Source organism: Hyperolius riggenbachi, chromosome 8 (assembly GCF_040937935.1).
Source record: "Hyperolius riggenbachi isolate aHypRig1 chromosome 8, aHypRig1.pri, whole genome shotgun sequence".
NCBI classification, from domain to species: domain Eukaryota; kingdom Metazoa; phylum Chordata; class Amphibia; order Anura; family Hyperoliidae; genus Hyperolius; species Hyperolius riggenbachi.
In genome coordinates, this window is record NC_090653.1 from 182,657,139 (window position 1) to 182,684,950 (window position 27,812).

Below are 27,812 nucleotides of genomic sequence, written 5' to 3' on the forward strand. Positions count from 1 at the left end.
GCAGGACACACATTTTGAACAGGTTGCTGCGGCCCAAGAGGGATATCGGAAGGGATTTCCACGCTCGCAGTTTCTCCCTAACCAGGTCCACAGTGGGGACCACATTGAGGTCATAAAAATCCTGAGGGTTAGAAGAGGTAGTAATGCCGAGATATTTTAATTTTGATACCACTTTCAAGGGATGTGTGGGGGGGTCTATGGCAGGATATGGGTCCAGTGGCAATAAAAGGGATTTGCTCCAGTTGATAACCAGTCCAGAGAAAAGGCCGAACTCCGAAATCAAATGGAGAGCCATATCAAGTGATCTGCGGGGATTGGCCAGATATAAGAGTAAGTCGTCCGCGTATAGGGAGACCTTTTCCTCAAGGCTCCCCACACGTAGGCCCTCAATTTCATTAGATGATCGGAGCAGCGCCGCCAGGGGCTCCATCGCCAGCGCAAAAAGCGCCGGGGAGAGAGGACAACCCTGGCGAGTACCCCGTGCCAGTGGAAAGAAGAAGGACGATATCCTGGCACCAGTCCTCACCTTTGGGAGGAGTATAGGGCTTGCACATACGTTAAGAAATTGGGGCCAAAATTGAATTTTTTAAGTACTTCCCACAGATATATCCACTCGACACTATCAAAAGCTTTTTCAGCATCAAAGGATGCTATAATCCTTGATCCGCAATTGGAGTGTCGAGTGGATAGGTTCGTCATAAGTCTGCGTAAATTTATGTCGCACCCCTTGCCAGGTATAAAACCTGATTGGTCAGGGTGTACCAGAGAAGTAATTACCTCATTTAGGCGCCTGGCCATAATTTTCGCTAAAATTTTGCTATCAACATTTAAGAGTGAGATTGGTCGGTACGAGGAGCATAACGTGGGGTCTTTGTCTTTCTTAAGGATGAGTGTAATTAGTGCCTCTGACATAGTTGGGGAAACCGTGCCCGTGGCACGCACCTCCTTAAAAACCTTAAGAAGTTGAGGGGCTAATTGTTTTTTGTATTTGGCATATAGTTCTGCTGGAAGTCCGTCAAGCCCAGGGGATTTCCTAGTTTTAAGTGAGGAAATTGCTTGGCAGACCTCCTGGAGGGTGATTTCGGCCTCTAATGCTTCAAAATTGTCCTGTGAGAGTCGGGGCAGGGAGATATGTGCAAGAAAGGTCTGAATTTCAAGAGGGGATTTAGAGACTGTAGAGGAGTACAGTTTGATATAGTATTTTTTAAATTCGGCATTAATATCTCCTGGGTGTGTTAGTTCCACAGAGTCGTCTCCTATTAGCCTTGCTATCTGAGTAATGGCCTTCTCCTGGTTCACTAATTGCGCTAGAAGTCTGCCAGTCTTATCTCCGTGCTCAAAGATTTTAGTAGCTTTGGCTTGGATGCCTTGTTTAGTGTAGTCTAGTTGCTTAGTAGAGAGAGCCAGGAGAGTAGACTGCCATAGGTCATAGGAGGGGTCGGATTTGTCTGCTATATATTGCTGTTCTGCCTCTGCTGCTCTCTGCTCTAGATTTGTCAGGATGATCTGTGACTGTCTCTTTTCCTCAGCTATACTGGACATATATGCCCCCCGTGTGACAGCTTTATGAGCGTCCCATTGAATCAGGGGAGGTACAGGTTCGTGAGAGAGTTGCCATTACTCCTTCATTTTATCCATTACAGAATAGCGGACCCTAGGGATCTCTAACCAGTGAGGAGCGAGCCTCCAAACATAATCTGAGCATGTCTGACCCAAGTCCAGCGTGAGTTCTATTGGGCAGTGATCCGAAATCCCCCTGGGCAGCATAGCAATACCGTGGACCAATGCCTGTCCCGCCGAAGTTGTGAATGCTAAATCAATCCTGGACAGGGTCCGGTATGAGGAGGAGTGGCACGTATACCCGGGGGTATCTGGATGCTTCCAGCGCCAGACATCGCATAATAAAAAAGCTGAGGACCAGTCTCGTAGATGTGGGGGTTCGGAAGATCTGGGTGTCAGCCTGTCATCAAGGGCAGACGGGACCATATTAAAATCGCCCATGTAGAATTTATATGGGGTGGGGAAGGTTAATGTTTTCTGAGCAATTTCATGTAATAGGTCGGGAGTGCCTGGAGGTGGGTTATAAATCCCAGCGATGACCAAAGTCACTTCATATATTTTTGCGTGAATAATTACATATCTGCCGGAAGCATCCAGATCCAGGTGCAACAGCTGGAAGGGTAATCCTTTTTTTAACTAGTATACTGACGTCCCTAGAGTAGGAAGAGTATGATGAGTTATATGAACTGCCTATCCAAGGTTTCTTGAGCGCCAAGAGCTTACTGCCCATCAGGTGGGTCTCAACTAATATAATAATCTGAGGGGAAAATTTCTTAAGGAAATTAAAGACTAAAGATCTTTTAATTGCTGAATTTAACCCCCCTGACGTTCCATAAGGTGATTTTAAGTTGTTCAGTTCTCTTAGCCATGGTCATAGTAAGGGAGACATATATATAGCTAGAACATAAAACATAGGAGCAGAGTGAGAGAGACCCAGACTCTAAGTTTCCCCTTAAGAACCTACCCCCCCTTCCTTCCCACCCCCACCCAGACCTAAAACTCACAGTCCCACACCGCAGCTTCAACCCAATCTCGAAGACGCATGGATCCCAACCCGCGAAACTGTAGAGAGCAACCATACACAAGTGCTGGCCAAGGGGCCCCAGGTGCAATATAACATCTAAATGCAACAATCCCAGATCCCCCCTCCCCCCCCCCCCCCGCTTCTCAGTCGCATCAATTAGGGCTTGTGCAAGCAACAAATATAGATCACCCCCCCCCCACACAGAATGCGACTTGAGAGTAGTTATAACCCCGCCTATAACCTGTGATATGAAAATATAGATAAGCAAACGTTTTGTGTAACCATCAAACATTTTGATAAATAAGAGGACCAGTGTCTATTGGGCTAAATTGAGAGTCCTCCATAACAGGATTAGGGCCTACATGGTAGCAAAGGAAGGCAGCGTTCTCCTAATGTGGAGCCTTGCTGCTTAGTCTGTGTTAACGGGCACACATTCCGTATACATAACTGTCCTTGGAGTAAACAGCCTCGATCGAGAGAGGGGAAGTAGCAGATGATGTTGGTTCTAAAGTCAGATCTTGAACAATCAGAGTCTATTCCCAATAGAGGCAGTGCAGTCCAGAGGATCCCCTCCAGTGATACTAGCCAGGCAGGGAGAACAGAAGGACAGCACGCCAAGGGCTAGCAAAGGACTGTACGGAAGTGTGATACTTGGAAAGAAAAAAAAAAAAAAAAAGGAAAAATAAAGCAAAAACAGAGCCCGTTAACACAGAAGTTAGTTAAGTCAGCATGGTCTTACCATCTCCCGTCAGTCCTTAAGCGTGTCTATCCAGTCCGAGGCCTCCTGAGCTGTAGTAAAAAAGTGGGCCTTGTCTTGATGCTGCACACGCAACCTAGCAGCCAGGGAATAGCATTGCGTACTTCAGCCCTTTTTTTCGAAGCCGAGAGCGGACATTGTCGAAAAGCTTCCTTTTGCGTTGTGTTTCGGTCGCCAAGTCAGGGAAAAACATCAAGACAGCGTTCTCATGGCGGACTTCCTCCATCTTGCGGGCCTCTCTTAAAATGGCGTCGCGGTCCTGATAGTTCATCAGCTTGAAGATGAAGGGCCTAGGGACCCCGCCCGGCAGCTGGGTACGTGTTTGCAGGCGGTGGGCTCTCTCTATCACAAAGCAAGTGGAGAAGTTTGCGTCAGGAAACAGACGGTGGAGCATCGTTGTTGTAAAGGCCACAGGGTCTTCTCCCTCCACACCCTCAGGTAGTCCCAGCAGGCGGAGGTTATTGCGACGGTTCCGGTTTTCGCTATCCTCCGCTCTCTCTTCAAGGCGCTGTATCCTAGATTGGTAATCATCAGAGGACTTGCGGAGTGTGGTTATAGCATCTTCCGCCTCCCCCAATCGGCGTTCCGCCTCTCCGGTGCGATCTCGGATATTCACGAGGTCATGTCTAAGTATGTTGACCTGTGACTCCACGTGGTCTATTTTGGTGGCTAGAGAGTCTCTGGTGGAGGCTATGAGGTCTTTACAGCTGGTGATGGCCGCAAGAAGCATGGCCATGTCGGGCTGTTCCGCATCTTCCTTCGCTGGCATAGTCTGAGTTGCCTTTGGCTTCCTCCGCACAGTAGGTAAGATGGCGGCGGGGCCTACTTCTGTGAGGTTAGTGGAGCCTTTCGCAGTAGCCGATCCGCGCTTGCCCCGTTTGCTAAGCGACATCCAGGGGGCACAGGGGGAGTGAGGGTCATCCAGCCACAGTCTTGGCGGCGATTTGAGCCCGATGAAATAGAGGATAAGAGCTGTTAATTAGAGCCGCACCCGGAGCTCCAGGAAAACACGTCCGCTCAGCACACGCGCATGGCCACGCCCCCCAGACTTTCATATATTTTAGATTCAAATACACACAACTGAAGTAGTTCAAGCCTTTTACAGTTTTAATATTGATGATTTTGGCATAAAGCTCATGAAAACCCAAATTTCTTATTTCAAAAAATTAGCATATTTCATCCGACCAATAAAAGAAAAGTGTTTTTAAAACAAAAAAAGTCAACCTTCAAATAATTATGTTCAGTTATGCACTCAATACTTGGTCGGGAATCCTTTTGCAGAAATGACTGCTTCAATGCGGCGTGACATGGAGGCAATCAGCCTGTGGCACTGCTCAGGTGTTATGGAGGCCCAGGATACTTCGATAGCGGCCTTAAGCTCATCCAGAGTGTTGGGTCTTACATCTCTCAACTTTCTCTTCACAATATCCCACAGATTCTCTATGGGGTTCAGGTCAGGAGAGTTGGCAGGCGAATTGAGCACAGTAATACCATGGTCAGTAAACCATTTACCAGTGGTTTTGGCACTTTGAGCAGGTGCCAGGTCGTGCTGGAAAATGAAATCTTCATCTCCACAAAGCTTTTCAGCAGATGGAAACATGAACCCACTTTTGAACCGTCGCGGGTTGGCGACTAGTTTGGTGCACACACATACAATCTGTCCCTTTGCTCAATCATTCACAATCGCTTCTCAGGCGATTGCGTTCTCACTCAGTTTCCTTTGTTGTGTGTCCGCCGTCGCAGGTTGGCGGCTAGATTGGTGGACATACATACATTCCTCATCTGTGCTTATTCGGTCTTGTGTCGCTGTTAGCAACGCCATCTCCGGCGATTGCCTTCTCACTTTATCTTCCTGGTTGTGTGTTCATCGTCGCAGGGTGGCGACTAGTTTGGTGAACACACATACCCTCTGTCGCTTTGATCTCTCTCTTTCAGGGCTATCTTGCCCTGCGTTTCTTCCTTTCATGCAATTCCTGTCTTGCGTCTGTGGCAGGGCAGAGGAGCTGTTCCTCTGCACTCCACAGCTCCACCTGCCGACAGGAATTTCCCTCTACAGGTGCATTGCACCTTTTGCTGGGTTCCCTCAAATTATACGCTTGTGGAGGATTTCCGCACTGTCAGCGCACGTCTTGTGCGCTGATCACGGAGAGAATTCCACAATCGTTAAACTATTTGCCTGTAATAGGACTCCTGTCCGTGCCAGTCCCTCACACAAGTCAGAAAGCAGCCCTCCTGGAGTCTAGGAACTGTCAAAAACTTTTCAACTTGTTTAACACCTTATCCATACATGCAGTCATTATAACAATAGGGAGAGACCAGACAGATATTTTCCCACAGACCCTCCAGGCAAGCTCTGCATCATGCTGTGTATATTTACCAGCTTGTCTGCCCTGGAATTGCACTTTTATCAGCTAGCCTAGTGTTTCACATTGCCTTACAACAACAAACCTGAATACACCAGACACTGGACTGGTCCTAAATCACTGAATAAAAGGCAGCCTGGGGGGAGATTGCCCCCCTTTCCCTAGCACTAGAGAAAGGGGGAAAGCAAGGGTGAATAAGGGAGAGATGAGGAGTGGAGAGCTTGAGATAGGCGGTTCTGGAGCGTCTTTTAAAACACTTGCAGGGGGAAAACCGCATGGCTAATGAAAGTGAATGGGATGGTGCACACCAGAGCGGCTCGTTTTTTCCACAAACACAAATTCGGGGGCTTGTGGAAAAAGAAAAGGAACTATGGAGGCTGGGCACCCGGCAGAGAATGGGGGTGAGCAACACCTGCTCTGGTGTAAAATATACAAGTCCTCACTTTTCTGGCCGCATAAACATATTATGCACAGTGACGTGCTCACAGTTAGAAAAAACAGAAAAAAGTTCCCATTGTAACGAAAAACAAAGATAAAGAGACCGGGCACTGTCCTGTTGTTGCAAATTGTTTACTGCTTGCAGCCAGATGACATGCGGTAATGAATATAATCAAAGCATCAAACCTGTCAGGTGTCTTGCATCATAATTTCATGGATACATCCAGTGAGGCTTGCGGGGGGGGTGTGGTGACCAGGGGGTGATGGATGTGCACAACAGCCGTTTCGCGCTCTGTAGCGCTTGCTCATGTGCGTATCCGGGCAAATGACGGCGCTTCTGAGTCTCGGCTATCTAGACCCGAGGCTCCGCCCACAGCGCGCGTCATTGGTCCGTGAGTGAAGGTTACAGGAAGTGTTTCATGCTAGGATGTGAAGAGCATGGGTACTGGCGGAAGTTGCCTGCCAGTGAGTCCATGCAGGCGCCATTACTGGCAAGGATACATGTAGAGTAAATTACGTGAAACGAATGGGATTATCATTATGTGATAGGAGGGGATTAGCCCATTGTGTTAAAACATGGATAGTGATTAGTGATATTCTGTGCATGAATTTACCTCATTTAGTGAAAACATAACACCACATATCAAGCATGACTGCGGAAGTCATTCAACTCCATTCAACATTTTAAAGGTGAATATGAACTGTTATAAAACCATTACGTTTATTCGAAAATACCTACTACCTAAGCTAAAAACACTGTAGGGAAGCCTGACGTTTAAAGGAATGATGATCGGGACAATTACCCGATATATCGCCCGACCGTGGTCGTAGCAACCTAATTCAAGAGGGAGTATACTTGTGGGGCCAGGGTTACAGAACCATGTGTGTAAGGAGACGTTCCACCAGTACTGGCTGGTTGCCCTGGAATCGCCACCCCAAGGCAACAACCACGACCGATGTGTCAAGAAAGGCGCATAGCTCAGGCATATAACAAATGTATGCCGTCGCTTCACCCCCCAAGGGGGGGAGGAGGAAGGGGCACACCACCTATGGTCCCAAGGGTGAGATGGGGGGAGAAAATGGGGCGTGCGGAAAAACGGGGGGCAGTCATACCGCGCCGACCTGGGTGGTCACCCCATGGTAAAACGTGGGGCCAATAGATGGGGATATTGAAAAAGAAGGGGAATGGCATATATCACCATGTCTCCATATATATCAGGTCGGAGCGGGGTCGCTCCCCGTGTTCGCACCACCCCTAATCCACATTTAGCTCAACTCATTTATGAGGGTCCTCGGGACAAAGAAAGCCTATTGGCTAACTCCAGTGCAAATTACACTCACTGTGGGGCGCCCCACCTCGTATCATCGTGTTTCCTGACCAAATCGGATCAGGTACCCTGGGGTCAGGAGAAGTGTATACACATGTGGGAGAAAGGGAACACTCCTATTGGTTTTACCGGGGGGGAGGGACACTGGAATAATTTGTTGGATGACAGGTCGGGGGAAACCTGATGGGATCAGGGGATGAAAGGGGGCAAAGGGAGGGAGGAGGGAGGGAAGGGGCAGAGGGGGAAATTTTTCTCAAAGTAGGAGGGTGGGCGAAGGTGGACCTCCCAAAAAGAGATTGGTAATCTTACTTTAGGGATCAAGAAAACATGCCAATTCCAGTCTGTCATTGAGGCCCAGGGGCCCCATTGCATCTGTCCGTAAAATGATACGCGACTCGCGTCTGGTTAGCTCGCGATCTCTATCACCTCCACGTCTCAACGGTGCGACGTGGAAAAGACCCGCAAATCTCAAACAGGAGGACTTACCTCCATGTACACTTCGGACGTGCTCGATCAGACGTTGGCATCCCTTGCCACTCTTTATGGAGCCATGGTGTTCACCCACCCTCTCCTTTAAAGGCCTAGTTGTCTTGCCCACGTAAAAAAATGAGCATGGGCAAAACATGGCATATGCCACAAATTTGGTCTGGCAAGTTATAAGAGTTCTTACTTCCCAATTTACTGCGCCCAACTGGTAGCTCGTGCCTTCCATCATGTATGGGCAGAACTTACAGTGGCCGCAGTGGTGATTCCCTTTCGGACGTCTGGCAGATAGCCAATTCAAAGGGGAAGGTGATCGATATTCGCTCTGGACTAGGCTGTCCCCCAATGTGGGTGCTCGACGGAAAGCTATTCGTGGGGGTTTGGGGAAGATCTGTTGTAACATAGGGTCTCTGGTAATCATGGCCCAGTTCTTCCTCACAATCTGTTTGATGTTATTGGACATGGGAGTATAGTCAAATGTGAAGGTGAGTAAACCCTCATCCCTTCTTTGCTTCCTTCTGGTTAACAAAGAGGCCCGATCCCTATCTCTGGCTCTACTTCTTGCTGCTACAAGGAGATCCCTCCCATAGCTTCTGGCTTCCAGGCGTTTGGTCAGGTCGTCGGACTGGGCCTCAAAATCCGCCATAGTGGAGTGGTTTCTCCTCAGGCGTAGATACTGGCCGTATGGCAGGGATTTTTTCACATGCCCAGGATGGAAACTGTGTATGTGAAGTAATGAGTTGACGGCTGTCTGTTTCCTGTAACCTTCACAGATCAGCCTGGCACCATCTGGCTTTATCTTTAAGTCTAGGAAGTTGATCTTTCTGTCACTAAGTTCGCTGGTAAAGCGCATATTGATATTGTTTAGATTCAGATAGCTCATGAACATCTGGAACTCTTCATTCGTTCCCTGCCATACAGCCAGCACGTCATCCACATAGCGGGTCCATACCTTTATCTTATTGCGGAAGGGATTTTGAATGGTCCATACGTAATCCTCCTCCCAGGCACCTAGGAAAAGTCCTGCATAGGTACATGCCACAGAGGTCCCCATGGCCGTCCCGGAGGTCTGATGGTACCACCTTCCTTCAAACATAAAGGCATTATGTGTAAGGACATAACGGAGGCATTCCTCCAGGTAGTCCTTGTAACCGTCGTCCTTGTTGGTCCTATCCAAGAACCTGCGTGCAGCACGTATACCATCTTCATGAGGTATACTGCTGTACAGGCTTTCCACATCTATTGTGGCTAGCCTGTAGCCTGGTTGCCATGTCACACTTTCAACAATCTTTATTGCATCCAGTGTATCAGCTAAGTAGGCCGGAACCCCTCCCAACAGGGGGCGCAAAAGGTGGTCCAGATAGCGGGAGAGGCGTTCTGTCAGGGACCCACACCCCGACACTATAGGTCTGCCGGGGGGGTTCGTCATTGATTTGTGTAACTTTGGAAGGTGGTACCATACAGGGTGTCTGGGGGCCTGGGGAATCAGGTCAAGGGCCAGCCTCTGTGACATGTACCCTAATTCGACCCCCCGTCGCAACAGAGTACGGAGGGTCGATTGGTACCTGAGAGTGGGGTTACCTCTGGACGAACTCCAAGTGGTCAATCTTTCTGGGGTTGACATCCCAGAACCATGTGTGACCCTATTGAAGAAAGGCTTGGGGTTCTCACCCACACAAAAGTTCGATTATGTGGACTTCTTCATTGATCTGTACAAATCGACAAGGAAAATGATGATACGTCAAATGTACTTTCAGGACGATACCTCGGGGCAGCTCCAAGGACAGAGTGAAGGAGGCCTCATCAAACCGGCAGACCCCACATCGACCTTGGGGTTTAGTCCCATAGTCATGTGGAATGAGACCGAGATTGAGGCACTCCGGATACTGGAGGAGCTTTGGGAGGAGGGAGGGGACTCTACATCATGGGAGTCAGGGGAAGAAACAGTACCCCTCAATTTGGGTGACAGCAGTCACTTCCGGGCATGTAAATCAGTACGACCTGTGGCCATTCCCCCCGGATCCCCCACAGACCAGTTTCTCCACCAGGTCGCTGCAGATATTAAGGCAATATGCTATCAGGAACCTCCCACCAATCTGCCTGTCAGAGAAAGATCGGCCTATAGGTGGTTGAGGCAGCGCCGCGACCTGGTGGTGAAGCAGGCAGATAAAGGGGGAAACGTGGTTGTGATGTCCAGTGAAGTTTACACACAAGAGGCCTACAGACAGCTTAATGATCGAGAGTACTACAAGACCCTTCCAGGTAACCCCACTCTCAGGTACCAATCGACCCTCCGTACTCTGTTGCGACGGGGGGTCGAATTAGGGTACATGTCACAGAGGCTGGCCCTTGACCTGATTCCCCAGGCCCCCAGACACCCTGTATGGTACCACCTTCCAAAGTTACACAAATCAATGACTAACCCCCCCGGCAGACCTATAGTGTCGGGGTGTGGGTCCCTGACAGAACGCCTCTCCCGCTATCTGGACCACCTTTTGCGCCCCCTGTTGGGAGGGGTTCCGGCCTACTTAGCTGATACACTGGATGCAATAAAGATTGTTGAAAGTGTGACATGGCAACCAGGCTACAGGCTAGCCACAATAGATGTGGAAAGCCTGTACAGCCGTATACCTCATGAAGATGGTATACGTGCTGCACGCAGGTTCTTGGATAGGACCAACAAGGACGACGGTTACAAGGACTACCTGGAGGAATGCCTCCGTTATGTCCTTACACATAATGCCTTTATGTTTGATGGAAGGTGGTACCATCAGACCTCCGGGACGGCCATGGGGACCTCTGTGGCATGTACCTATGCAGGACTTTTCCTAGGTGCCTGGGAGGAGGATTACGTATGGACCATTCAAAATCCCTTCCGCAATAAGATAAAGGTATGGACCCGCTATGTGGATGACGTGCTGGCTGTATGGCAGGGAACGAATGAAGAGTTCCAGATGTTCATGAGCTATCTGAATCTAAACAATATCAATATGCGCTTTACCAGCGAACTTAGTGACAGAAAGATCAACTTCCTAGACTTAAAGATAAAGCCAGATGGTGCCAGGCTGATCTGTGAAGGTTACAGGAAACAGACAGCCGTCAACTCATTACTTCACATGCACAGTTTCCATCCTGGGCATGTGAAAAAATCCCTGCCATACGGCCAGTATCTACGCCTGAGGAGAAACAACTCCACTATGGCGGATTTTGAGGCCCAGTCCGACGACCTGACCAAACGCCTGGAAGCCAGAAGCTATGGGAGGGATCTCCTTGTAGCAGCAAGAAGTAGAGCCAGAGATAGGGATCGGGCCTCTTTGTTAACCAGAAGGAAGCAAAGAAGGGATGAGGGTTTACTCACCTTCACATTTGACTATACTCCCATGTCCAATAACATCAAACAGATTGTGAGGAAGAACTGGGCCATGATTACCAGAGACCCTATGTTACAACAGATCTTCCCCAAACCCCCACGAATAGCTTTCCGTCGAGCACCCACATTGGGGGACAGCCTAGTCCAGAGCGAATATCGATCACCTTCCCCTTTGAATTGGCTATCTGCCAGACGTCCGAAAGGGAATCACCACTGCGGCCACTGTAAGTTCTGCCCATACATGATGGAAGGCACGAGCTACCAGTTGGGCGCAGTAAATTGGGAAGTAAGAACTCTTATAACTTGCCAGACCAAATTTGTGGCATATGCCATGTTTTGCCCATGCTCATTTTTTTACGTGGGCAAGACAACTAGGCCTTTAAAGGAGAGGGTGGGTGAACACCATGGCTCCATAAAGAGTGGCAAGGGATGCCAACGTCTGATCGAGCACGTCCGAAGTGTACATGGAGGTAAGTCCTCCTGTTTGAGATTTGCGGGTCTTTTCCACGTCGCACCGTTGAGACGTGGAGGTGATAGAGATCGCGAGCTAACCAGACGCGAGTCGCGTATCATTTTACGGACAGATGCAATGGGGCCCCTGGGCCTCAATGACAGACTGGAATTGGCATGTTTTCTTGATCCCTAAAGTAAGATTACCAATCTCTTTTTGGGAGGTCCACCTTCGCCCACCCTCCTACTTTGAGAAAAATTTCCCCCTCTGCCCCTTCCCTCCCTCCTCCCTCCCTTTGCCCCCTTTCATCCCCTGATCCCATCAGGTTTCCCCCGACCTGTCATCCAACAAATTATTCCAGTGTCCCTACCCCCCGGTGAAACCAATAGGAGTGTTCCCTTTCTCCCACATGTGTATACACTTCTCCTGACCCCAGGGTACCCGATCCGATTTGGTCAGGAAACACGATGATACGAGGTGGGGCGCCCCACAGTGAGTGTAATTTGCACTGGAGTTAGCCAATAGGCTTTCTTTGTCCCGAGGACCCTCATAAATGAGTTGAGCTAAATGTGAATTAGGGGTGGTGCGAACACGGGGAGCGACCCCGCTCCGACCTGATATATATGGAGACATGGTGATATATGCCATTCCCCTTCTTTTTCAATATCCCCATCTATTGGCCCCACGTTTTACCATGGGGTGACCACCCAGGTCGGCGCGGTATGACTGCCCCCCGTTTTTCCGCACGCCCCATTTTCTCCCCCCATCTCACCCTTGGGACCATAGGTGGTGTGCCCCTTCCTCCTCCCCCCCTTGGGGGGTGAAGCGACGGCATACATTTGTTATATGCCTGAGCTATGCGCCTTTCTTGACACATCGGTCGTGGTTGTTGCCTTGGGGTGGCGATTCCAGGGCAACCAGCCAGTACTGGTGGAACGTCTCCTTACACACATGGTTCTGTAACCCTGGCCCCACAAGTATACTCCCTCTTGAATTAGGTTGCTACGACCACGGTCGGGCGATATATCGGGTAATTGTCCCGATCATCATTCCTTTAAACGTCAGGCTTCCCTACAGTGTTTTTAGCTTAGGTAGTAGGTATTTTCGAATAAACGTAATGGTTTTATAACAGTTCATATTCACCTTTAAAATGTTGAATGGAGTTGAATGACTTCCGCAGTCATGCTTGATATGTGGTGTTATGTTTTCACTAAATGAGGTAAATTCATGCACAGAATATCACTAATCACTATCCATGTTTTAACACAATGGGCTAATCCCCTCCTATCACATAATGATAATCCCATTCGTTTCACGTAATTTACTCTACATGTATCCTTGCCAGTAATGGCGCCTGCATGGACTCACTGGCAGGCAACTTCCGCCAGTACCCATGCTCTTCACATCCTAGCATGAAACACTTCCTGTAACCTTCACTCACGGACCAATGACGCGCGCTGTGGGCGGAGCCTCGGGTCTAGATAGCCGAGACTCAGAAGCGCCGTCATTTGCCCGGATACGCACGTGAGCAAGCGCTACAGAGCGCGAAACGGCTGTTGTGCACATCCATCACCCCCTGGTCACCACACCCCCCCGCAAGCCTCACTGGATGTATCCATGAAATTATGATGCAAGACACCTGACAGGTTTGACAAATTCGGGGGCTGCAGCATTTTTGAGATTTCTGAGGCGTTTCTGCCTCAATATAAAGTATAGGAAAGTGGAAAACCGCTCTGAAAAACGCTAGATCAGAGCAGTTTCCCAGGCGTTTTTTTACAGAAGCTTTTACTGTAACAATATTTGTAAGCTGCTACACAAAAACGCTCCAAAAAAAACGCTAGGCATGCTTAGAAAACCTCTCTAAACATGCCTAGAATCGCTCTGAAATCTGGTTCAAAAACCTCTAGCCTTTTGCAGATCTGCTAGAGGTTTTTGGTGTGCATTGTCTGGGCGATAGAGCAGAAAGCTTATCTGTGTTGCAGTCCCACATCACACAGAGGCTACTTGCCTGTAATGTGTCTCCTGTCCCTGCCAGCCTCTCACACAAGTCAGAAAGCAGCCCTCCTGGAGTTTAGGGACTTTCAAAAACTTTTCAACCTGTGAAATACCTTATGTTGCTGTCCACATCAGTCTTTACTGAGCTGAGTTTTTCCCACAGACCCTGCAGGAGGCAAGCCTATGTACAGTTACCAGCTTGCCAGCTGCTTCAGCGATTTCAGGGAATTTTTTTAAAGGTGCAGGAGGTATTCCAGACATCCAGCTAGCCAGTGATGTCTCCCACCCATTCACCTTTTCTTGCACACAGTCACAGCATGTCTCTATCCCTCAGCCCCTTCTCCCAGGAGATCAGGGGACATCTGCAGGCTGATGCTGGCTGAAAGATAAGATGCAATGCACAGTGAGTAACACAGACTCACTGAGATGTTTCCATGTTCTGGGCTGCTTCTGCTTCACAGTCTGCCCCCCTGCTTGTACACACAGACACTATCACTATACCTCACAGATCTGCAGCCGCTGAATGCCTGGGGGTGGGCAGCGGAACTTCCTGAAGTGTGCTGGTAGGCGGGGCAGCCTGCATACACTTGGCTTGAACTTTCAAGCCTCTTTAGTAAAAACAAATAAACAGCAGTGGGGAAAACAACTCTGTCAGCAGAGGTAGCAAGGTGTGGGTGTCTATGCACCCTCTGGAAAAAAAACACAGGAGACAGGGACGGGAGCCCAATAGTCTAATATGTCAAACCAATGGTGAATATAAAAGATGGAAACAAGACTACTCACAAAGGTGGGTTGCAGTGTGGCAACCAACCACAGTAAGCGGGTGGAGACAACAAACCCGACTCCACTCGGGGTGACCCCTAGGAAACTGGATGCGGTCGCTCTCCTTGGAAAAAAGATGGGAGACAGATTTCTATCGTGGTAACCCACGTGTATTCTGTCCCAACCCCTCAGACCATAAGGTATGGGGGTGTGGATGCACTGGTTGGTTGAAAGAGGCACCCTGGTGGTTTATAAAAGCACTTAAAAGCAGTTTAAAATTTGACAAAATATTTTGAGTTGGCTTACCTCAAATAACGAAAATCTTTGATGAAGCAAAAAGATTTTATTAATAGCACAGGCAACGCGTTTCACGGGTCTAAGCCCGCTTCCTCAGTCCAAATAACAGTGCCTACATAGCAGAGAGAGACTCCTTAGTATACTAACATCTTAATACAGAGAAAACAAAAAGTGTTTTTAGATATTAATTTTCTTCTCCTTAGTGGACTTATTTGTAAACATGCAGTATAATCCATATATATACATATATATACACACACATCTTCAATCCCCTATATACACATGCATATATACAGTAGTCTCAGACTTAGCATAAATACATATATTAAATATTATAAGTATTGATATTTTTTCATATTGAGCTTAATTAGGCTGCTATTGCTTTTTCTCGTATGTTGCCATAAAATAAAAATTCATTACTTAGAAAACAGTCAATAAAAAGGGCGACATATTATTAGTTTATAAATGTATTCTATAAAAGTTTGCTACGAATTAATTGATACTGGCTGCATAAGTAATTAATTAAATTAATAAATAAGATCTCATTTACATAATATATGAACTGGGTGTAAAAGGTAAACATGTAAATTCATAAAATATTCTCATAAGACTTGGCCAGCTAATAAATGATAGGACATATTATAGGCAGCGTTAGGCTGATGAAGCTGCGCTGGCCTATAGCTAAAAGTTAGCTGGTCACTAATGGTTAAAAATAATACAGTGCATAGTATCAGTTTTAGGCAGCAGGTGGAGCGCTGAGCGGCGTTTTGTCATACAAAGTGTAAAAACGAAGTTCTTTACTTACCAAACTACAATGATATAGTCAGCATAGGGAGCCTCTAGTGGGGGGGAACGTCTGTGCTCCACTATATAGATTTAAAGTGAACCAGAGACGAAGCACCCTCATGTATTTTACCATAGAAATCAGTGGGAACATTAGAGAAAACACCTACCCTGCCCTCTGTTTCATCCTCACTGCTAAAAGTGTCTGTTATCTAGCTGAGATAAGAATCCCGGACTGTGCATTGAGTCTGGCTTTGCTATAATGACTCAGCTATAATGATTTCTGAGCAAAGCCAGCAGGGGGCAGGCTTGGACTTGAAAAGACACCAAAGACCACAGTCTCAGCTATAATCTTTCTGTAGCAAAGCCAGCCGACTGCTTAGTCGGGATTCTTATCTTAGAGGTGATAACAGGCAAATTAAACAGAGAACAATGTAACAAAGAGCAGATTAGGTGTTTACTGTCATGTTCCCACTGATTTATAAGGTAAAATACATGAGGGTGCTTCATCTCTGGTTCTCTTTAAGGTTGATGAGTGAGCGGCCGCAGATTCGCGCGCTCGCTGTATGCAGGGGGCGTGGCAGGTGTGTAATGACGTCTTACGCATGACGCCTTAGGCGGAAGTATGGACGCCACCATTTTTGTTAAGGGCGTCTCATATGTAAGTGCTGTTAGTTGCCAGCACTCTTGTATTTTAACATGAACCAATATCTTAGTGTCCTGTTTTGCCCACTAGATGGCAGCAAAGGATAACAAATGGATTTATTTCTGTGGGCATAAGTATTTCAAGTGCTACGATCTTAGTGGAACTAGATTTAAATGTTTAAACGTGATACAAATTATGTGAAAAGATTGAATTTATCGTATTGATAAGAACCTATCTGCAGTGCTTAGTGTGTTTTACATATCTGAACTATGTAAATTAGTTGTGGATTTGTTATTATTAGTAGTATTTGGTGGCAATATTAAAGTAATTTTATAAATATAAATAAAGTGCAGATTGGATTTTTTAAAAAGGTAGTGTTAATAGGATGGAATTATGAATTATGTCAGTTGTAGGGGACTAGATACATGAGGGGGGGAGGGGCATGGGGGAGGGGGGGTAGCATGTGGTGAGGGGAAGGGAACATGTAATGGGGAAAGATGGGGTCCGGTGAATGGTAAAATTGATTATATATGAATATATCAAAAGTCAGTTAGTATCTGAATGGGTTAATATATCAAGAGATTAAAAGTTATGCTCCAAGCATTCATTTAGCCCTTCTGGTTTTAGTGTTCTGAGATCTCTTGATATATTAACCCATTCAGATACTAACTGACTTTTGATATATTCATATATAATCAATTTTACCATTCACCGGACCCCATCTTTCCCCATTACATGTTCCCTTCCCCTCACCACATGCTACCTCCCCCCATGCCCCTCCCCCCTCATGTATCTAGTCCCCTACAACTGACATAATTCATAATTCCATCCTATTAACACTACCTTTTTAAAAAATCCAATCTGCACTTTATTTATATTTATAGAATTACTTTAATCACTTTACCCCCGCGCGTACGCATTTCTCCGTCTCTTTTTCCATCCTTTAAAGTGAATGTTTACCGGTAAAAAAAAGAAAAAGTCAGATACTCACCTAAGGAGAGGGAAGGCTCAGTCCTAATGAGCCTTCCCTCTCCTCTCCTGGTGCCCGGTCCTGCGCAGGATCCCCCGTGGCAGTATTCGACCAGTTCGGTCAAATACTGCCACTTCCGCATGCCTTCGGGAGCTTTCGGAAGCCTTCGGGAGCACTCAGGCTCCCGATGACGCGGCCGCTCCATACTACGCATGCGCGAGCGCCCGATATGACATGCTCGCGCGCAGGGGCGCTCCTAGCGTAAGGCAAGCCAGGCAACGGCTTGGAGCGGCAAGAGGGGGGGGAGCTCCGCCGCGGGGGGAGGTTTCGCCGCTACTACACACAGTGTGTGACAACTTGGAGCCCGTGGTTTGTTTACATGATGAACCACGAGCTCCGCCGCTGATGCCGCCTCTATGATTTCCACCAGCCAATAGGCATGACGCTGGCCAGCTCTGGTCCCACCCTTTTCCTCCTCCTCTAGCCTGGCCAGCCCCCTCTTCATAGCAGCAGCCGGTCAGCCGCATGACTCGGGTCCTCTGATTCTCTTGAGCCCGGCGGCGGCGCTGCCTCTAACTCCGCCCCCCCGCAAGCATGACTCGCCGCCGGATCCTAATTGCCCTCCTGCTGAGCCCCCTGGCTTGTCTGCGGCTCTGCGCAGCATCCTTGGTTCCCCCTGGCTAGGGTGACCAGGCGTAGGCGTCCTCTTTTTCCCCGGACAGGTCCTCTTTTTCCGACCTGTCCGGGGTTTCCGGCCGTTTTTTTTTAAGTCCGGGTGATATCCCCGCAACCCACTTCCGGAGCCTGAGCAGGGCTACGGCAAGATGGCTGCCGAAGCCCTGCACTGGAGACTATTTGTGTCTCCAGTACAGGGCTTCGGGCGCCATCTTGCCATAGCCTGTCAGCGTGGGAGATTCACACTGGCTGCCGCTGCAGGAGGATCGTCGTTGGAGGATCGTCAGGGGCCGGCCAGGTGAGTGATTTATTTCCTTATTTTACTGGTTTATTTTCTGGTGACTGCTCCCCACATAGCGATTATCTGGTGACTGCTTCCACATAGCGATTATCTGGTGACTGCTCCCACATAGCGAATATCTGGTGACTGCTCCCACATAGCGAATATCTGGTGACTGCTCCCACATAGCGATTATCTGGTGACTGCTCCCCACATAGCGATTATCTGGTGACTGCTCCCACATAGCGATTATCTGGTGACTGCTCCCACATAGCGATTATCTGGTGACTGCTCCCACATAGCGAATATCTGGTGACTGCTCCCACATAGCGATTATCTGGTGACTGCTCCCCACATAGCGATTATCTGGTGACTGCTCCCACATAGCGATTATCTGGTGACTGCTCCCACATAAACGATTATCTGGTGACTGCTCCCACATAGCGAATATCTGGTGACTGCTCCCACATAGCGATTATCTGGTGACTGCTCCCACATAGCGATTATCTGGTGACTGCTCCCACATAAACGATTATCTGGTGACTGCTCCCACATAGCGAATATCTGGTGACTGCTCCCACATAGCGATTATCTGGTGACTGCTCCCACATAGCGATTATCTGGTGACTGCTCCCACATAACGATTATCTGGTGACTGCTCCCACATAGCGATTATCTGGTGACTGCTCCCACATAGCGATTATCTGGTGACTGCTCCCACATAGCGATTATCTGGTGACTGCTCCCACATAGCGATTTTCTGGTGACTGCTCCCACATAGCGATTATCTGGTGACTGCTCCCACATAGCGATTATCTGGTGACTGCTCCCCACATAGCGATTATCTGGTGACTGCTCCCACATAGCGAATATCTGGTGACTGCTCCCACATAGCGATTATCTGGTGACTGCTCCCACATAACGATTATCTGGTGACTGCTCCCACATAACGATTATCTGGTGACTGCTCCCCACATAGCGATTATCTGGTGACTGCTCCCCACATAGCGATTATCTGGTGACTGCTCCCCACATAACGATTATCTGGTGAATGCTCCCAACATAGCGATTATTATCTGGTGACTGCTCCCACATAGCGATTATTTTCTGGTGACTGCTCCCCACATAGCGATTATTTTCTGGTGACTGCTCCCCACATAGCGATTATTATCTGGCCGTTTTTTTTTAAGTCCGGGTGATATCCCCGCAACCCACTTCCGGGGCCTGAGCAGGGCTACGGCAAGATGGCTGCCGAAGCCCTGCACTGGAGACTATTTGTGTCTCCAGTACAGGGCTTCGGGCGCCATCTTGCCATAGCCTGTCAGCGTGGGAGATTCACACTGGCTGCCGCTGCAGGAGGATCGTCGTTGGAGGATCGTCAGGGGCCGGCCAGGTGAGTGATTTATTTCCTTATTTTACTGGTTTATTTTCTGGTGACTGCTCCCCACATAGCGATTATCTGGTGACTGCTTCCACATAGCGATTATCTGGTGACTGCTCCCACATAGCGAATATCTGGTGACTGCTCCCACATAGCGAATATCTGGTGACTGCTCCCACATAGCGATTATCTGGTGACTGCTCCCCACATAGCGATTATCTGGTGACTGCTCCCACATAGCGATTATCTGGTGACTGCTCCCACATAGCGATTATCTGGTGACTGCTCCCCACATAGCGATTATCTGGTGACTGCTCCCCACATAGCGATTATCTGGTGACTGCTCCCACATAGCGATTATCTGGTGACTGCTCCCACATAGCGAATATCTGGTGACTGCTCCCACATAGCGATTATCTGGTGACTGCTCCCCACATAGCGATTATCTGGTGACTGCTCCCACATAGCGATTATCTGGTGACTGCTCCCACATAAACGATTATCTGGTGACTGCTCCCACATAGCGAATATCTGGTGACTGCTCCCACATAGCGATTATCTGGTGACTGCTCCCACATAGCGATTATCTGGTGACTGCTCCCACATAAACGATTATCTGGTGACTGCTCCCAAATAGCGAATATCTGGTGACTGCTCCCACATAGCGATTATCTGGTGACTGCTCCCACATAGCGATTATCTGGTGACTGCTCCCACATAACGATTATCTGGTGACTGCTCCCACATAGCGATTATCTGGTGACTGCTCCCACATAGCGATTATCTGGTGACTGCTCCCACATAGCGATTATCTGGTGACTGCTCCCACATAGCGATTTTCTGGTGACTGCTCCCACATAGCGATTATCTGGTGACTGCTCCCACATAGCGATTATCTGGTGACTGCTCCCCACATAGCGATTATCTGGTGACTGCTCCCACATAGCGAATATCTGGTGACTGCTCCCACATAGCGATTATCTGGTGACTGCTCCCACATAACGATTATCTGGTGACTGCTCCCACATAACGATTATCTGGTGACTGCTCCCCACATAGCGATTATCTGGTGACTGCTCCCCACATAGCGATTATCTGGTGACTGCTCCCCACATAACGATTATCTGGTGAATGCTCCCAACATAGCGATTATTATCTGGTGACTGCTCCCACATAGCGATTATTTTCTGGTGACTGCTCCCCACATAGCGATTATTTTCTGGTGACTGCTACCCACATAGCGATTATTATCTGGTGACTGCTCCCACATAGCGATTATTTTCTGGTGACTGCTCCCCACATAGCGATTATTTTCTGGTGAAAGATTGCTGTATTATGATTATTTTCTGGTGATAGATTGCTGTATTACGATTATTTTCTGGTAATAGATTGCTGCATTACAATTATTTTCTGGTAATAGATTGCTGCATTACGATTATTTTATGGTGAAACATTGCTGCATTACGATTATTTTATGGTGAAACATTGCTGCATTACGATTATTTTCTGGTGATAGATTGCTGTATTACGAATTTTTTCTGATAATAGATTGCTGCATTACGATTATTTTCTGGTGAAAGATTGCTGTATTACGATTATTTTCTGATAATAGATTGCTGCATTACGATTATTTTCTGGTGAAAGATTGCTGCATTACGATTATTTTCTGGTGAAAGATTGCTGCATTACGATTATCTTTTGGTGAAACATTGGCGCATTACGATTATTTCATGGTGAAACATTGCTGCCTTACGATTATTTTCATGGGGGGGGGGGGGGGGGGGCCACAGGTATTCTCGCCTGGAGTGACAAAATGGCTAGAGGCGCCCCTGCTCGCGCGTACGAAGTATGGAGCGGCCCGTCTTCGGAAGCCCGAGTGCTTCCGAAGACCTCCAAAGTCCCTGCGGCGGCGGAGGCGAATGGGGGAGCCAGCGCAGCACCGAGGGCACCGGGAGAGGAGAGGGAAGGCTCATTAGGACCGAGCCTTCCCTCTCCTTAGGTGAGTATCTGACTTTTTCTTTTTTTTACTGGTACCCATTGGCTTTAACCCCCAGGGACGGAGAAATATGTACTTTCCGCGCTCCCGCCGCTGCCCGCGCTCCCGCTCGTAAACACGCTGCCCGCCGCTAGTAAACACGCCGCCGCCCGCTCGCCCGGAGATCAATGAACGGGAAAATCCATTCCCGTTCGTTGATCTAAGCCCCGCAATGATCCGCTGGCGCTCGGCTGAGCAGCGCGACCATTGTGGGAAAAAAAAAAGTTCTCAGCCTCTTTCTACTTCCTGCAAGTGTCCTTCCGGACGCTTGCAGGTCGCATAAACAAAATGTTACTGTGGCCATCTTGTGGCCAAATAGTAAAACTACATCCAAAGCATTTTTCACATAGAAATAAATTAGTTTAACACACAAAATTAACCCTTTACCTCCCACACTCCCCAATTTTTTTTTTCTTGTAATTTTAAAAAAAAAAATTACAATTAAAAAAAAATACATAAATAGTTACCTTAGGGACTGAACTTTTTAAATATTTATGTCAAGAGGGTATAACACTGTTACTTTATAAACTATGGGCTTGTAATTAGGGATGGACGCAAAAATGAAAAAAATGCACCTTTATTTCCAATTAAAATATTGGCGCCAAACATTGTGATAGGGACATAATTTAAATGGTTTTATAACCGGGACAAAAGGGCAAATACATTTCATGGGTTTTAAATACAGTAGCATGCATTATTTAAAAACTATAAAGGCCAAAATCTGAAAAACAATAATTTTTTTCCCACGTTTTTTCCTATTTTCCCATTAAAACACATTTAGAATAAAATAATTCTTGGCATAATGTCCCACCTAAAGAAAGCCTAATTGGTGGCAAAAAAAACAAGATATAGTTCATTTCATTGCGATAAGTAATGATAAAGTTATAGACGAATGAATGGAAGGAGCGCTGAAAGGTGAAAATTGCTCTGGTGGTCAGGGGGTAAAACCCCTCTGTTGGGAAGTGGTTAATATTGCCACCAAATACTACTAATAATAACAAATCCACAACTAATTTACATAGTTCAGATATGTAAAACACACTAAGCACTGCAGATAGGTTCTTATCAATACGATAAATTCAATCTTTTCACATAATTTGTATCACGTTTAAACATTTAAATCTAGTTCCACTAAGATCGTAGCACTTGAAATACTTATGCCCACAGAAATAAATCCATTTGTTATCCTTTGCTGCCATCTAGTGGGCAAAACAGGACACTAAGATATTGGTTCATGTTAAAATACAAGAGTGCTGGCAACTAACAGCACTTACATATGAGACGCCCTTAACAAAAATGGTGGCGTCCATACTTCCGCCTAAGGCGTCATGCGTAATGACGTCATTACACACCTGTCACGCCCCCTGCATACAGCGAGCGCGCAAATCTGCGGCCGCTCGCTCATCAATCTTAAATCTATATAGTGGAGCACAGACGTTCCCCCCCACTAGAGGCTCCCTATGCTGACTATATCATTGTAGTTTGGTAAGTAAAGAACTCCGTTTGACAAAATGCTGCTCAGCGCTCCCCCTGCTGCCTAAAACTGTTACTATGCACTGTATTATTTTTAACCATTAGTGACCAGCTAACTTTTAGCTATAGGCCAGCGCAGCTTCATCAGCCTAACGCTGCCTATAATATGTCCTATCATTTATTAGCTGGCCAAGTCTTATGAGAATATTTTATGAATTTACATGTTTACCTTTTACACCCAGTTCATATATTATGTAAATGAGATCTTATTTATTTATTTAATTAATTACTTATGCAGCCAGTATCAATTAATTTGTAGCAAACTTTTATAGAATACATTTATAAACTAATATGTCGCCCTTTTTATTGACTGTTTTCTAAGTAATGAATTTTTATTTTATGGCAACATACGAGAAAAAGCAATAGCAGTCTAATTAAGCTCAATATGAAAAAATATCAATACTTATAATATTTAATATATGTATTTGTGCTAAGTCTGAGACTACTGTATATATGCGTGTGTATATAGGGGATTGAAGATGTGTGTGTATATATATGTATATATATGGATTATACTGCATGTTTACAAATAAGTCCACTAAGGAGAAGAAAATTAATATCTAAAAACACTTTTCGTTTCTCTGTATTAAGATGTTAGTATACTAGGAAGTATTTCTCTGCTATGTAGGCACTGTTATTTGGCCTGAGGAAGCGGGCTTAGACCCGTGAAACGCGTTGCCTGTGCTATTAATAAAATCTTTTTGCTTCATCAAAGATTTTCGTTATTTGAGGTAAGCCACCTCAAAATATTTTGTCAAATTTTAAGCTGCTTTTTAAGTGTTTTATAAACCACCACGGCGCCTCTTTCAACCAACCACTGTCAGCAGGGGGCCCTTGAAGTGGTCGGGGCCCTAGGGCAAATGCCTAGCTGCCTGAATGGTAGCACCGGCTCTGGGTGTACATGTAAATTGACTCTATAATTGTCTGCTTCTAATTAGGAAACCCTTAATCAGACAGTTGCTTTGAAGCCTATACAGGTGGTCGGACCCTGTTGTCTGAATACTGTCTCAGAGGTGTATTGTGCTTGGAAGCAATTGTCACCTGGACTGGCTGCAGTATGCTTTGATGCAGCTCACACCAGCCTGAGCCAGGCATTTGCATATGACATCCTTCTGGAATGTTGAAAGCCTTGCTCAAGTTGTCACCTGGGGATGGGAAATAAAACAGCAGCTAGGAGAGTCACAACTGGTAGATCTCTGGAGATAGCAGGGACGCTAAGGGCTGCCTGACTACTGGTCGAAGCGGCGTTCTCCCGCCAATGACGTTCAAACAACGCTGATAACGTTTATTTTTCCCCATTTATTTCAGTAAACAAATAACTTTGTGTGTATCTTTGTAACTTTTATCATTGTAACTTTTTTACCTGTTTTTTGTAAATCTTTTGTATATATTATATTCTGCATTGTTCCACTTTTTTTTCCTGGAATATTAAATTGTTATTTAATAAGTTTGACTTCTGCTGTACTAAACTAACACTCATAGCCTAGAAGAGACTGAAGTGTAACTGTGTATAAGTCCGTGCCTGAGTGTACGTTTGGGCAACCCTACCGTATGAGATTGTAATTGCATTGTGTGTGGGGCGTTTGTCATACATTGGCCTAAAGCGCACAGCTGACCCAACGTACGAAAACGCCAGTGCGAGTAGCTCGACAGCAGAGTGGCTAACAGTATCGTTCGAAATGACTGTTAGTGCTTTTGCTTCACTACAGTGTAAGATTGCAATTGTGCGTGTGTGTGCGTGGCGTTCCCGTATTCAGCCAAAAGCGCAAAACTGACCCGAATACAAAAACGCGGATTGCGTGAGCACTCGACAGCAGAGTGGATGTTTCTAGCAACAGCTAGTGGTGGCAGTGAGAAGTGTTTAAGGGGTCCCAGCCTTGTTTGTAGCTTGAATAAGGTTGCTCCCCGCGTGATCTGGTCAAACCCGCAGTCGGGAACCATATACGCAGGCGTGCCGCGGGCCGGTTCCTGACACCCATGTTCTCTGCTGCCATGTCAAGATTTGAGAACATCCTGCGCTTCCTACACTTCAGTGCCCATACAACCTGTCATCTAAGAGTCCACCCTGCTTATGACCGGTTCCACAACATTCAGTCCCTCATAGACCACCTGTCATCAAAATTTGTGGATGCTTATACCCCAGAACAGTCATTTGGAGCGTTCGGTGTATGGTAAGTTAATAGAAGAGTTGATTTTTGTCACAAGTTAGTGCAAAATCACACTTTATGTAAAAAAACTATGAAAAACTATTTCCGCTAACTTGTGACAAAAAAATGAACTCTTCCATTAACTTACCATACACTGAACAAAATACCTTGGGGTGTCTTCTTTCTAAAATTGGGTCACTTAGGGGTTCCTATACTGCCATGGCATTTAAGTGGGTTAAAATATTGATGAGTTGTCTGGAAACCAGATGCCTCTAAATGACTGTTCTGGGGTATAAGCATCTGCAAATTTTGATGACAAGTGGTCTATGAGGGACTGAATGTTGTGGAACCGGTCATAAGCAGGGTGGACTCTTAGATGACAGGTTGTATTGGCACTAAAGTGCAGGAAGTTCAGGATGTTCTCAAATCTTGACATGGCAGCAATGAGCATTGGCATGTGATGTTTTGGGTGTGTAGACCTATAAGATCGCAATACATTCTTTTTTGACGACACCCATGTTAAGGAGAGGGCCCACAAAAATGTTACGTTCAGAAAATTGGAGTGGTTTCCACCTAAAAGGCTGGGCATGGTAGCTTATTGGATTGGCGGTTACGTATTCTGTGGCATAACGGTTGGTCTCAGCCACAATGAAGTCGTACTGACCAGTAGTGATCATAAAAAAAAATTCTGTCACTGTGGTGGAGCGGTTGAGGGTTTGGCCGGGTGATCAGCCGCAGGGGGCAGATTACGGTCTGATCTGATGGATAGGAGTGCTAGGGGGTGACAGATATGACAGGAGGTGATTGATGGTTGTCTCTTGGGTGATTATAGGGGAGAAAAGATGCAATCAATGCACTGGGTAGGTGATCGGAAGGGGGTCTGAAGGGGATCTGAGGGTTTAGCTGAGTGATCAGGAGTAAACATGGGGAAAAATAAGGCATGATCTGATGGGTATGTGTGCTAGGTGGTGACAGGTGTTGACAGTAGGTGATTGAAGGGTGTCTCAGGGGTGATAAGAGGGGGGAATAGATGCAAGCAATGTACTGGTGAGGTGATCGAAAAGGGGGGGGGTTGAGGGGGCTGAGGGCGATCTAAAGGTGTGGGCGGGTGATAGGGTGCCCACAAGGGGCAGGTTAGGGTCTGATCTGATGGGTGGCAGTGACAGGTGGTGACAGGGGGTGATTGATGGGTGATTGACAGGTGATTTACAGGTGATCAGCGGGTGATTATAGGGAAGAATAGATGTATACAGTACACAGGGTGGGGGAGGCTGTGGAGGATATGAGGGTGTGGGGGGTGATCAGGAGCCCCCAGGAAGTAGTTTAGGGCCTAAACTAAAAAATAGTCTTGACAGATAGTGAATGGGAGTGATTGATGGGTGAGTAGGAGGGTGATTGGGTGCAAAAAGGGGTCTGAGGGGGGGGGGGGGGAGGAGGGGGGGGTATGAGAGTTGCTGTGGGCGATCAGGGGGCAGGGGGGGGGAAGATCAGTGTGTTTGGGTGTATAATAGGGGGGCTGCAGCCCTCCCTGGTGGTCCCTCAATCACTGGGACCACCAGGGCAGGAGGCAGCCTGTACAATATGCTTTGTTTACATTAGAAAGCGTATTATATGCATTGTATGCGTCGATCAAGGAGTTAACAAGCCACGGCCGAACGGCCAGCAGGTTGACGTAGTGGGTGGGAGGAGCCTATTGCCGGCGGCTGCACGCGCATCCGAGCGCACGACCCACTGCCAGCTAGTTCGCAACGAGCCGACAACGAAAGGCGTATTGTGGTCGTTGCAGACATCACTTTCACCCCTTATCGGCTGTGGGCGGTCGGGAAGTGGATAAAAATCTATGTGAATTCATGTATAAATACATGTATGAACCTTCTTCCATAAATTATATTTTTAAATATTTATATAATGTGTGTGTGTGTGTGTGTGTGTGTGTGTGTGTGTGTGTGTGTGTGTGTGTGTGTGTGTGTGTGTGTGTTTTGATATAATAAAGTGAAGAATTTTGTACCAATTACACGCTTCTCTAGCTTTGGTCTTGTCTCACTTGTAGCACTAAGCCCCCTTTTTTAATTCAGTTGCCCATAGAGATTGCCTGATGAGTGCTAATGACTAAATAGAGTGCACCTGTGTGTAATCTAATGTCAGTACAAATACAGCTGCTCTGTGACGGCCTCACAGGTTGTTTGAGAGAATCTTGGGAGCAACAACACCATGAAGTCCAAAGAACACACCAGACAGGTCAGGGATAAAGTTATTGAGAAATTTAAAGCAGACTTAGGCTACAAAAAGATTTCCAAAGCCTTGAACATCCCACGGAGTACTGTTCAAGCGATCATTCAGAAATGGAAGGAGTATGGCACAACTGTAAACCTACCAAGACAAGGCCGTCCACCTAAACTCACAGGCCGAACAAGGAGAGCGCTGATCAGAAATGCACAAGAGGCTCATAGTGACTCTGGATGAGCTGCAGAGATCTACAGCTCAGGTGGAGGAATCTGTCCATAGGACAACTATTAGTCGTGCACTGCACAAAG

At 47.0% G+C, this 27,812-nt stretch overlaps 1 protein-coding gene across 1 annotated transcript in view; it reads left to right on the top strand.

Annotated features, from left to right (window-relative positions):
- The first annotated feature begins 22,959 nt into the window (after window positions 1–22,959).
- The window catches only part of LOC137527493 (endoplasmic reticulum membrane adapter protein XK-like), a 215,067-nt gene continuing 210,214 nt past the window's right edge, over window positions 22,960–27,812 (top strand). The window contains exon 1 of the mRNA XM_068248010.1: window positions 22,960–23,083. The gene's annotated coding sequence lies outside the window, so the exon portion shown is untranslated. The remainder of the gene's footprint in view (window positions 23,084–27,812) is intronic.